The following is a 13,208-nucleotide window of genomic DNA, read 5'->3' as shown; positions in this document are numbered from 1 at the left end:
ACCTGTGGAGCAGTGAGGACAGACATGAGTTGATCCACATGATCCACTGAAGCATCATTTTACCCTGCCACTGAGGTCACCAACATGAGCTGGAGTTGGGACTCTTGAACTGAACCTGGTATCACAGCGACACCTACTGCTGCAAAATGGAACAGCAACATTGAACCCAAGTACAGGATTGGAGGGAGACTGATGGTCGCTGTTTGGGTTTTTGAAGAACAAGGAGGGCGTTGGTTCAAGCTGGATTCTCAGAGACTATTTCCCCAACCTCTACATTGGAATCTACACTGTCATCCAGTCATGTGACTGAAGTCATCCAGTCATGTGACTGAAGTCATCCATTCATGTCAGTGATGTCACTTGGCAGGACTGTCATTGCCGTCACATTCTAGAAAAGAATCCAGACTCCACATTTCCTCCTATCTATTATTGTGTCCCACCTTCCTGGTCCTTACTCTGAATTCTCAGAGTTTATATCCAGTTCAGTTCTCAAAACAGATTCAGTCATGTGTGTTGATCAATTTCCTTTTCTCCACTGATTATATGTCAAGGTTTGTGTGTGGGGGTGGAGCCTAGCCCAGCAGCCTTTGGACAAGAGGCGGGGTTCACCCTGGACGTGTCACCAGTCCATCACAGGGCCAACACATAGAGACAGACAACCATTCACACTCACAGTCACACCTACAGTCAATTTAGAGTATCAATCAGCCTCGTCCCCTCTTGATGTCTTTGGACTGTGGGAGGAAGCTGGAGTACCAGAGAGAACCCACACAGACACAGGGAGAACATGCAGACTCACACAGCTGGGGCTCGAATCTGGAACCTTCTTGCTGTGAGGCAACAGTGCTGACCACTGCACCATTGTGTCCCCTGAAAATGCCACCAGATCGTTTGGATTGTCTATAAAATCAAGTACACATGAACATTAAGCGGTTTTCACAGGGCTGGTGGTGCAATGGATAGCATGACTGACTACTGTCAGAAGATTCTAGGTTCAACTCCTGGCTCGCTCACTTAAAATTTTATACTCAGAAGCTTTCACACCTGAAGTGTGAACCACTGCTAAAAGTCCCTGAAATCCTCCAAGGTTTCCTCCTTGTCTGCTGTAAACATGAACACATGCATGGATCCTGCTACCTCTCACATGTTAAGCTGGCACTTGACAGTGACAGCAGGAGAACAAAAAATCCCAGTGTGTCATCAACATTTCCTGTAAACTAAATGACAGAAGCCAGTGGAGGCTGGTGAAAAAAATTCTTGGTGGGGCTGGTGTGCCAAAAACATTTCCGTGCCTAGTCTAGTATAATCATTCAAAAAGAGCAGCCGGACAATTATTAAATGTTTTAAAATAGTATTTACTTTCCTTCTTAAAATCGACAGTTTCAAAGACAAAAAAAACAACAACAATTTACAACTACAGTCAATTTTATGAGATCAAATATTATACAATGATGTTAACTTTACAGAAGGTGATTTGAGCTTAATCTATACGATACAAATCAACAATGTGTGTGTGTCTCTCTCTCTGTCTCTCTCTTTGTTCATCTGTGTCTGTCTCTGTCTCCTTCTCTGTGTCTCCGTCTTTGTGTCCTTTTCTCTGTGTCTCTATCTCTGTTTGTTTGTCTCTTAGTGTGTCTGTCTCTCTCTGTCTCTCTCTCTTTGTGTCCGTCTCTCTTTCTCTCTTCGTCTACCTGTCTCTCTCCCTCTGTCTCTCTGTCTATTTGTTTCAGTCTTTCTGGGTGTGTGTTCGAATTCAGCAGTCATTTGTACAGGAACTTTGCTCGTCTCTCTTTCTGGGAGGCAAATTTCTCAATGACCCTGGTGTTGAAACCAGGAATGTTTCGTGTCAGTTTTTTCTCAGTGGAGAGCATAGCCAGAGCGTTGAGCCGATCTTGTGCCATGGTATTTGTAAGAAAAGTTTTTATCCTCTTCAAAGTGGAGAAGCACCTCTCAGATTCTGACGTTGTCATTGGTGTGGTGATGAGGATGTTGAGCAGACTTACAGTTTCAGTGAACGTGTCTTGAAGGTTATTTTCCATCAAAACCTGATAGAGAGCCAGTGCACCACTGCAACTCTGAAACTCTTCGTTCCCGTAGATCAGAGACAGCTCTGTTTGAAGTCTGGCCTTGTCCAATGAGGGATAGGCTTCCACTGTGGTTTTCAGTGCTGAATCTGGGAACTTTCGGCTGTGCTGTGGGAACAGGTCTCCTTGCAGGAGTGTGGCGCTGACAAGATGCTTGGTGAAACTAAATCTCTCCTTGGCATGGCTCACAATGGTGTCACATACCTATGCAATGATATAATTATACAAAATAGGAATTATTGCATCTTCACTTGTCTTAATACATTGACCTGATGAGCTAGCCTACATTATGTAATAAACATACTGTAATGATTCATATCATCATAAAACAATATACATTTAAGTCTGGACCACTGTATCATATGGCCAACATCTTATTTTGATTTTATTTAATAATGTGATTCAAATCACACTAAGAAGCAAGTTCTTACCTCCAGTGCCAAATGGTGCAGTGTGTCTTCTCCCAAGGTTCTGCGTCTCTTTGCGGGTGGCTCCTGAGCAGGTCCCCTGAACTCCTCATCCTCAGCCAGAGTAGGCACATCCTCCCTGACCCAACACATAAGTTTCATGAGTAAGTTCTAAAAACTGGTTAGGGATACATTAACAAAACCAAAGGTGGATGTCATTACTGTCAGTTATATTATACAGATAAATCAATTCTTTAAATAAGATGATATATAAGCATTTAAGTCTACATATACAGAGAAATTTAGGTTAGGCTACAAATTAATTAATTTAGCATACCTGATAGCCTGCATGTGGTCAATGAATGTCTGGGTGACTCCTGCCATGTAGACAGCATCAATGTTTCTCTTCTGTAGCTGGTTGTAAAGGATGTCCACATGTGGCATGATTTTGTGGAACAGGGCCAGTAAAAAACAAAAAGTTTCATCTTCCAGCATTCTCACATAGCCACCAGCTTCTCTCTTTGTCTGGCTATCAAACCCTTCACTGTTCCAGATAGCCTGAAAGCAATTCACCAGATCCTTCTTGTGCTCATAAACTGTGTTAACACGACTGTTGAAGTTCCAACGTGTTGATGATGCACTTGGAAGTCGGTGCGCAACCATCTCATCAAGCACTGCAGTTCTCTTGCTTGACTTAGAGAAAAGAGAAGCAAATCCCCCCATGTCAGAAAAAAAGTGACTGATCTGAGGGATGTGGGAGGTTGCTTGCTGCAGTATCAGGTTTAACTGATGGGCATAGCAGTGAACATAGTGAGCGTTTGGATAGATGTCTTGTACCTTTCGCTGCACTCCTCCTTTGGCACCCCTCATCACAGCTGCCCCATCACAGGCCTGGGCAATCAGCTTCTTTTCTTGTCCCTCAGAAAGGATGCTGTGCAGCCTCTCCAATAAGGCACTGGCTATTGCATCCGCACAGGTGTTGGGCAGTTTCAAAAATTCAAAGAACCGCTCTTGAATATTGTGGCGGTCGTCAATGTATCTCAGAACTAAGACTAACTGACACTGTGTTGAAACGTCAGTAGTTTCATCAGCCTGGATCGCTAAAAAGTCTGCCGATTTAACTTCATCCAGGATCTGTTCTCTCAAAACTGCCAGCATACAGTCCAGGAGCTCGTTCTGTACTGTCTTCGAGGTGCCTTTAAAAACGGTTGCATTTTCAAGGTGCTCCCTCAAGTCCCGATCAATGGATGCCATCAAGTCAACTGGACCTCTGAATATTCCAGCGTTGTCAGAGGAATCACTTTCGTCATGTCCCCGCAGAGCCAGTTCAAAAGCACCACGGAATTTAACAGTTAATTATCTTAGATAAGATGTTACGGTTCTTATCTACGTCATCATTGTGCTTCCTTACAGCGATGCGGTGACTGTCATCGAGCTGCGTTGCTATGCTAATCTTCCCAAGAACCGCTAGCTTCACGCAGTTTTCCATGTGAATTTTCGCTCTTTCGTGTTTCTTAATCCGCTCGGAGAGGTGCTTTAGGTCAGTGATTCCTGTCTGTGTCCATGCTGAATCACACCGGTCACTCCTGAAAGGGATGCAGGGGAAGCAAAAAAGTGCGTTGGCTGCTCCACAACCCGTCAGCCACGGCTTGCGCTGAAACCAGCTCCGGCAAAAAGTCCTGTTGTAGGATTTAGCCTTTTCCTTGGACTGCTGCTGGATGTTGATTTCAGGCTTGTCCGGTCCCAGCTCCTTAACGCGGATTTTTTCCGCCATGGTCCTCCTCGCAAAAGGGACATTTAAAAGGGATCTCACCGAATTTGGTGGAAACTGCTGCTCTTGAACTTCGATCGTTGTTGTCGCCATTTTCTCTCTCACTCACTTCTCGCGGTATTTTTTTCGTAGGGCATCGGAAATCTGGGAATCTCACTACGCAAAAAGAATATCGCGGGCTCCTCAGCTAGCTTTAGCAATCCAAACCTTCACGCATTTTACGTTGGCGTAGGGGCGACTTTTCCAGCGCCCCTACGCCGTTAAATTTGGCGATGTTGATTGGCCAATTATTCATTATTTTTCCCTAGCAACCATACAGGATTGGCTAATTAATTGCAGGTCTGGGGCGCTTTGACGAGCGCCCCTAAAGACAAATTATACAGTCTATCAGAGTAAATTCACGATTAATTGAATGAGTCAGTTGGCGTAAATGTTGTTTAAATGACCCATATTGCATGTAGACACACACAATTAAGTAAGGCTGACATTGACGATACAAATTGTAAACATATGCACATATATGTATCAATACATGTAGGGATTTTCCTCTCCACAGCTGGTGGGGCGGCGCCCCAGCGCCCCCTATGAGCCAGCCGCTACTGATACTGGCTTTACTGGGAGATCAGGAGGACAAAGCAGATCTTCACCCTCCACCTCAGATGGTTTCTCCTCACAGAGATGAGGGACCAGTTCAAACCAGCTACCTGGAGCTCCCTTAAGCCATTGTCCCCATCAGCTAACATCTGGATCTGGACCTGCACCGGTGCTGACTTGTGTCTTGAGTCCCCAGAGTTTGTTGAACCAGAGAAGATTCAACTGGTGACGGTCGTACAACCAAGTGTGAAGGTGAGCCTGCATTGTCTGATCTGGAGCTAACAGGGGAATTAGCAAGTGCTCTGACTGTTCTAGAGTTGCTGCTGAGTTGAATTTGAATTTATTTGTTGAAATGTTCTAGTTTCTATGAGGTCAGGGAAGTTTGGTGTGGATCTAAAGGTCCCTGGTTGGAACCCAGGACATTGTTTTGGCTCATTTGAACATTTTCAAACCCTCGTTGCTCAGATTTTACATGAATTTGATCATGACTTTTGGACAAATGTTTTGTTTATTAATTAAATAATCACTTCAGTTATGAATTAAGTGAGTCACCCAGACTTGGTCAATAATAAAAGTTAGTCTGGTTATTATCCAGTTTCCAGTCAGTTAGGACACACACACACACACACACACACACACACACACACACACACACACACACAGCCTGTCTGTGGTATAAAATGGTCTGTCACGTTCTCTCACATTGGAAGATTTCTCTGACTCCATTGTCAATAAAGACATTCTTCATCTGACACCTGAGTCTTGATCCACTGATTCCTCTGATCCACCTCTTTCTGCTCCAACAAGGCTGACATGGATCAGGTGGGTCCATGTCATCCAATCAGTAGGTTTCTCTTCTCAATTCATTTTCTTCATCCCAGTTTAGATTGATTCTTCTCAGCCTCATGAAGGAGCATCTGATCAGGTGTTTGACTGCTTGTTAGTTGTAATTCCATAGATTTTAGTCTCAGATGTTATAGAATTAATAAGAACATCTTAAAGACCTTTGTCCAACACTTGAAACTCACCTGTCTGTGGAGGCCCAACTGGCCTTTGGTAGTGAGGTGGTGGATGCATGTGAATGAAATGAGGCTTGTGTTGCTGTGAGGAGCCACTAGAGGGAGACACCTGTCGTTCCTCCCAGCTGACAATGAGGCTTCACAGCTGCGTTTGAAGCTGTCCTTTATTAGTCACAACTGTCTTGAGCTCAGGAGCCAAACTCACCAAAAACATATGCAAGTGGCTTTGGACAAAAGCGTCTGCTCAATGAAATTGTAGGATTGTAGACTTCTATAAATGTAGAATATAATTGTAGAAATGCTCTCTATCACCATCCCCAACGTCTGTGCCAGGGTCTCTGGCCAGTGGTCAATGGCTCATATCACCTGCCCAGGATGGATCAAGCTTGCTTGTCTTTGTAATTCTGCACTTATTAGAGACCTGGAAACAAAGGAATGCTGAAAAAGAGAAAATAGGACCTCACACAAATGGGCTTGTAACATAATTTTAAAGAATTGTGTCAATGTGAATCTTTTACAAATGTGTGTGTGAATGTGGTTGTTGTGGCCGAGTGGTGAAGGCGATGGACTAGAAATCCATTGGGGTCTCCCTGCTCAGGTTGGAGTCCTGCCAACAACGTTAAAGTGTTGATGTTCTGGAGGAGACAACATCTGATCTTTTTAGATCCACGAGTCAAAGGTTTTCTTTAAAGGGCTGTAGAAGCTGAGGATGAGGGAGAGACAGAATTTCAAACCATCTTCGTGAGGACATTTTGAAAAATGATGACATTTTGCCACAGTTATTATTGACTTGGAACACTGCAAAAATATCCCTTCTCCAAAAACCCTCCTGTTCAACTTTGTACCCAAGTTGTCTCCTCATCAGGCACCACAGTGTCCAGGATGTTCAGTCAAAAAATCATTAGTGATTTTAAAAATGTCCATCAAACACAAAATAAGGCTTCAAATAGGTAAAATCACCATCTGTAGACTGGACCAATATGCTGATGTGATCCTTTGATTAGTTTAGGATCAGTCAGAGATCAAAGACTGAAGCAGGAGACCAATGCTCAGAACCCAGAGATCAAAGACAGAATTCAGACATCAGAGACAGAATTCAGACATCAAACACATACCTGATGGAGGCTCCACCCCCCCCCCCACAGTTTCCATGTAAGTCGTAAGTTTTATTTTTAAAGCGCCAAATCACAACAAATGTTATCCTCTTTTTATTCTTTTTATTAAAGATTGAAGCTCCATACAAGACAGTTTGTAGACAAGAACATCACAGCCTGGGAAGCTTTCACTTCTTTTGACAGACAGCTTTGATTTCAGGTTCTACCTCTGTAAAATTGAAAGTAAAGTAAATGAAGCACCTGTGAAGGTAAAACTGATGATGTCATGACTTGTTCAGTCCTCCAACGTTAAAGTCCAACAAGCTTTTGATTGGCTCTGATTCTCTGTGGCAAAATCCAACAAGAGGAAACAGAAAATCTTGAGGTTGTCTCACTTTTTTTTTTTAAAGAAACTCTGCATAGGACAGTGATAGGATGCTTGTTTCCTTGGATGAAAAAGTCTGGTACTCTCATCTTCTTAAACATTTACTTGTTCAATCAGGACAAGAGAATCTGAGCTTGGATGTCATTTTGTAGTAAGAGGTGAATTAAACTTGTAAACATCAGCTGGTGTTCACTCTGATGATGTGTCGATGGTCTGTATTCTGCCTTCTGTAGTACGATGCTGCTGGGAAGAAGCCTGATTATGTCAGAGTTGTGTTCAGTGGCTCCTGCTGGGTCCATTTCTGACAAATAGGCTCCAAAGAGTTCAGCTGTTTAAAAGGTGAGGGTTGCCATAAGCAGACGAGGTGGCCGAGTGGTTAAGGCGATGGACTGCTAATCCATTGTGCTCCTCAACCATGGGTTTGAATCCCATCCTTGTCCCAAGTGACTCTGGTTTCTACTTCTAGATTATTGAATTACTGAGGCTTTTTTTTTTTTTTGGAACTTATTTTTTATTTAACATACATACAGCACAGATAGAACATGACAGAGATGCGCAGACAAATATTCCAGACAAGTGTTCAGATACTTATTCCAAGATACACATGAAAAAAAAATAAATAAATAAAAATTTTTTAAAAAATGTTGATGTTTATAATTCCAATACTGTTTTCACTGGTGCCCATCTTTCAGCAAACTGTCCTGTTTTCAGCTGTAACCTTGCTGTGATTTTTTCCATGATGTATACATTTTTTACTCTATTCCTCCATTGTGATATGTTTGGAGGTTCTGGCTTTAGCAAGCAGGCTGTTATTGTCTTTTTAGCGATCAGAATCAAAATCCTCCACAAAGCAATCAGGTTTCTGTCTGTCAGATTCTCAGGTGGTATGCCAAGGATAAACATTGCTGCGTCCAAAGCAAAATTAATGTCCAAAATTTGCCCAATCTCCTTCCGACCATTCTCCCAGAAGTTCAACAGCTGTGGGCAATCCCAGAATATGTGCGTAAAATCTCCTATTAACTGACATCCTCTCCAACACAGTTCAGATGTGTTGCTATATTTTGAAGTCTTAGATGGAGTGTTGAAATATCTCATCTTCACCTTCCAGTCAAACTCCCTCCACATTGGGCTGCTTGTTAATTTGTGTCCTGCTCTGAATGTTTCCTCCCAATTTTCATCTGGTATAATCGTATTTGTTTCTAATTCCCATTTTTCCTTAACATCCAAATTGTTGTCCTTACATTCATGTTGTAGTACTCTATCGATTTTTGATATTAACCCCTTTTTAGTCTCCCCCTCCAAATACGACAACAGCAATTCCTCCAGCTTAGATGGTGTTCTACAAATATTTTCCCACTCTCTGTGCTTCTGAAGGTAGTGTCTTCATTGTAGAAATTTGTAGAAGTCATGGTTCGGTAAGTTAAACTCTTTTTTAAGTTGCTCAAACGACTTCATATACTGTCCATTGAAAACTTGTGCAATATAAATTAACCCCTTACTTCTCCATTTGTTGTACCCTGCATCCATAACAGATGGTAAAAAGTCTGGATTTCCTGCTATTTTGGTGATTCTACTTATTGACTTAGATATTTTCAGTTTTTTTCGCACTATTGACCATACTTTTATTGTTACCCTAATCCAGTCATTACGCAGCCCCTCTTTTTTCTGCATCTTCTCTTTCAAAAACGGGAGTACCTCCAAAGGTGTTTTCTGACAGGAATTTTGTTCCATTCCCACCCACATTGTGTCTGTCTCCTTCGTGATCCACGTAATAATCGCTCTAAGTTGTGCTGCCCAATAATAATTTTTTAGACCAGGTAAATTTAACCCTCCCTTCTCTTTTGGGCAAAGAAGGATTTTGTATTTGATTCTAGCTTTTTTATTTTGCCAAACAAATTTAGATATGATTTTGTCTAACATCTTAAAAGTTGAACTAGAGACCATAATTGGCAGTGACTCGAACAGAAACAACAATCTGGGTACAATGTTCATTCTCACTGTTTCGATTCTTCCCACCATCGACAGGGGCAATATCTCCCATCTGGCCAAATCCTTCTTTATTTCTGTAATCAGTTTTCCATAATTTTCTTTTAATAGCTGTGATATAATGGGAGTAATAATGATGCCAAGATATCTAAACCCTGTGGTGGTCCATTTGAAATTGAACTTTCCCTCTAATTCAGTTGGATATTTGCCTGAAAGCATCATTGCTACTGACTTAGATTCATTAGTTAAATAACCTGATGATTCTCCATATTCATTCAGATTGTTCAATAAAGCTGGTAGAGTTAAGGAGGGTTCACTTAGATATGTTCATATATCGTCAGCAAATAAAGATATTTTATGCTCCACTCCCCCTTCATCTCTTATTCCCTTAATATCCTTATTTTGTCTTATTGATTCGGCTAATAGTTCAATACTTAATGCCAACAGCAATGGACTCAGACAATCCCCTTGTCTGACCCCTCTTTTGAGGGGAAAGAAATCTGAACAGCATCCGTTAACTCTAATCCGTGATTTGGGGTTTTTATAAACCAATTTTACCCAATCTATAAATGTTGAATGAAACCCAAAAACTTCTAATGTCCGATATAGGAAGCTCCATTTTACCTGGTCAAATGCCTTTTGTGCATCTAAACTGAGCATCAAAGCGGGCTGTCTGTTGTTTTTAGTACATGATATAAGATTTAATGTTCTCCTAATATTGTTAGCTCCTTGTCTACCAGGGATGAACCCTGTCTGATCTGGTTTGATTAATTTTGTTATATATATCTGTATCCTATGTGCTAAAATATGAGTCAATATCTTCAGATCACTACATAACAAGCTGACAGGCCTGTATCCTTCACATGTGGTTGGGTCCTTTCCTTCTTTATGTATGACTGAGATAATGGCTTCTGACCAAGATGTTGCTGGGTCACCTGATGTCAGGGCATAATTAAATCCTTTGAAAAGGGCTGGTGTAATCTCCTTCGCAAAACACTTATCAAATTCTCCCGAGAGCCCATCCGTGCCAGGGGATTTATTATTTTTAAGTACCTTAATTGTATTAGCTATTTCCTGTACTGAGATTGGCCTAACCATTTCAGATGCCTCCTCTGTTAATAATGACGGTAAGTGCAATCTTTTGAGGAATGCCAGTGTTTTATTTTCTAGTGATTGCGAGTCAGGGTCATCATATAGATTTTTATAATATTCTGCAAAGGCTTCTGCTGTCTCCGTTGGCTTTATCATATATTTTTTAGAGTTAGGATGTCTTATTTTATTTATCGTCCTATTTGCCTGGGCTTTTCTAAGTTGAAATGCTAATAATCTGCTGGCTCTATTCCCCATCTCATAATATCTCTGATTCGTAAACCTGAAAGCCCCCTCTGCTTTGTAAGTTAATAGTTCATCGAGCCGTTGTTTGATTTTTTTCAGTTCGATAAGTGTTGAGTTACTTGATGTTCTTTTGTGTTCCAATTCCAACTCTCTAATTTTATTCTCTAACATATTTTGTTGCTTTAATCGGGCCTTTCTCATTCTGGAAGATATCTCTATTATTTTCCCTCTAATAACTGCCTTCCCCCCGTCCCATAAAATTGAAGGTGAAACTTCCCCATTGTCATTAGTTTGAAAGTATTCCTTTAAATTTTGTTTTAGTTCCTTTACCACACTCTCATCTGATAACAGAGATACATGAAGTCTCCAGTATTTGAAAAAAGATTCATTACCCATATCTACCGTTAGCGTAATAGGAGCATGATCACTTATAGTGATGGTGTCTGTGCCACAGTCCAGCACTTTATGCATATGTTGTTGTGAAACGCAGAAAAAATCTATCCTTGAATAACTCCCGTGTGGGTTTGAGTAAAAAGTCAAATCCTTCCCTCTAGGGTTATTTCTTCTCCATGGATCAGTAAGACCTCGCTCTCTTATGATATTATTTAGTACCTTAGATTTTTTTGCACTTGGTCCCTGTTCTGGAGGCAATCTATCCAGCTTACCATTCTGCACTGTGTTAAAATCACCCCCAATCACTATCATCCCTTTCCCATTGTTGGCAATTACGTTGGCTATATTTTTAAAGAATGCCGCATTTTCCTCATTTGGGGCATAAACATTTAGTATGGATATTGTCATTTCGCTTATGGAACCAACCATCATTATATATCTTCCCAGATGATCTTTTATCACTTTCTCTGGATGAAATTGCAGGGATTTATTTATTAATATGGCTACTCCCCTTCTTTTTCCAAAAGAAGCATGAAATACTTGGTTTACCCATTCCCTTTTCACTTTGTTACATTCGTTGTCATCCAGATGTGTTTCTTGTATCAAGGCTATTGAACATTGCATTTTTTTCAATTGACTCAGTATTTTCTTTCTCTTTATGGGGTGATTCAACTCATGGACATTATATGACACAAGGTTTAGCCTACTCATATTTGTTGAAGTGGAAACCCAGTAACTTTACATCTCTTATTAACTAATATAACTGTGCAAAAAGTAGCACAGTGAAAAAGACAAGTCTGCATCTCCTCAAGAACTAATACACAATAACAAGAAAAACAAGAAAAACAAGACTCCCAACTGTCCCCTGACCAGAGAGTTGTGACGAAGGCCCTCTGGTGGTTCGCACTATGTGCACTTGCAACTTCTCGGATGTTGTGTAAAGTTGCCATTTGCTCCACAAAAGCAGTGATTTTGCTCCAAAATAGAACCAAAACAATATTTTGTCTGTTGTTTTTTTTTGTTTTTTATAAGTAGTAAATTACCTCTTAACCAGCTCCATTTGTCTTCGTGTATGTCCTTTTTAACAGACACTTTTATTGATCATGTATATTTCAGGGCATCCTCTTCGTATGAAATACTTCACTTGATAAGGGCCCGTAGATCCGTCTCTGTGATGTTTGGCTGCTGTCTTCTCCCCCTCTGTCCCGTCATTATGGTCCAGCTGCCTTGCGCCATCACTCTCTGTAGTCTCTCGGTCTCGTCCTCCTCCTCCACCTGAATCCCCGTATTCCTCAGCATGGGTGCAGCATCCATTAATGTGGCAAACGTCTTTGTCCCGTCTTCCAGAAAGACTTTCAGCTGTGCAGGATATGGAGATTGTGCCTTCACATTCTTCTCCTTTAGTTTCTTTATGACTTCCCTTACTTGTTTCCTCTTTTTTTGTACTTCATTTGTGTAATCCTGGTTAAAGTAGACGTTACGTCCCTCATACGTGAGCTTTTTCTTCCATGCTTCTTGAATCAGCCGTTCTTTCACCCTGTAGTTGAGGAAGCGAACAATTATTGCTCGCGGGGGGGGCCGTGTTTTCTCTCGGCTTCGTAGTCAGTGATCTGTGCGCTCTCTCGGAATGAACCGCCATTTTATCAGGGAAGTTCATTGAGGACTGAATAAAATGAGTCACAAATCCTATGGTGTCGTTTTTCTCAGCACCCTCTGGGATTCTGTGTATTCTTATGTTGTTTCTTCTTGATCTTGATTCCAAGTCCTCGCATTTCGCGGACAGCCTTGCCTCGTGTTGAAGTAGAAAAGTGACCATTCTTTCCAGCCTCGCCGTCTGGCCTTCCGTGTCGTTAATCCTATCTTCCATCTCATCTGACCGCTGCTCCAACTGAGCCATTTTCTCCCCCATTTCAGCTATTTTAGCTTCTAGTCTTGCTAAGGCTCCTTTGTTTTCCGTCACCGCGTCTGCATGTTCTTGGCGTAGTTTACGGAGCTCCGCTAATATCATCGATACCTCGTCTCCGGACATCGCCATCCCCGGTGCGGCGCTCCGCGCTCCACCGGCGCCTGTATCATTCGCATTTTCTTTCTTAGCTGACTTCCCTTTTTTGTCCATTTTATTTCTCTTATCTTTAGTCTC

The sequence above is a fragment of the Aulostomus chinensis genome, chromosome 4, assembly GCF_037954235.1.
Source record: "Aulostomus chinensis isolate RoL2024-O1b breed Wild chromosome 4, RoL_Achi_v1.0, whole genome shotgun sequence".
NCBI classification, from domain to species: domain Eukaryota; kingdom Metazoa; phylum Chordata; class Actinopteri; order Syngnathiformes; family Aulostomidae; genus Aulostomus; species Aulostomus chinensis.
This window is presented reverse-complemented; position numbering follows the sequence as displayed.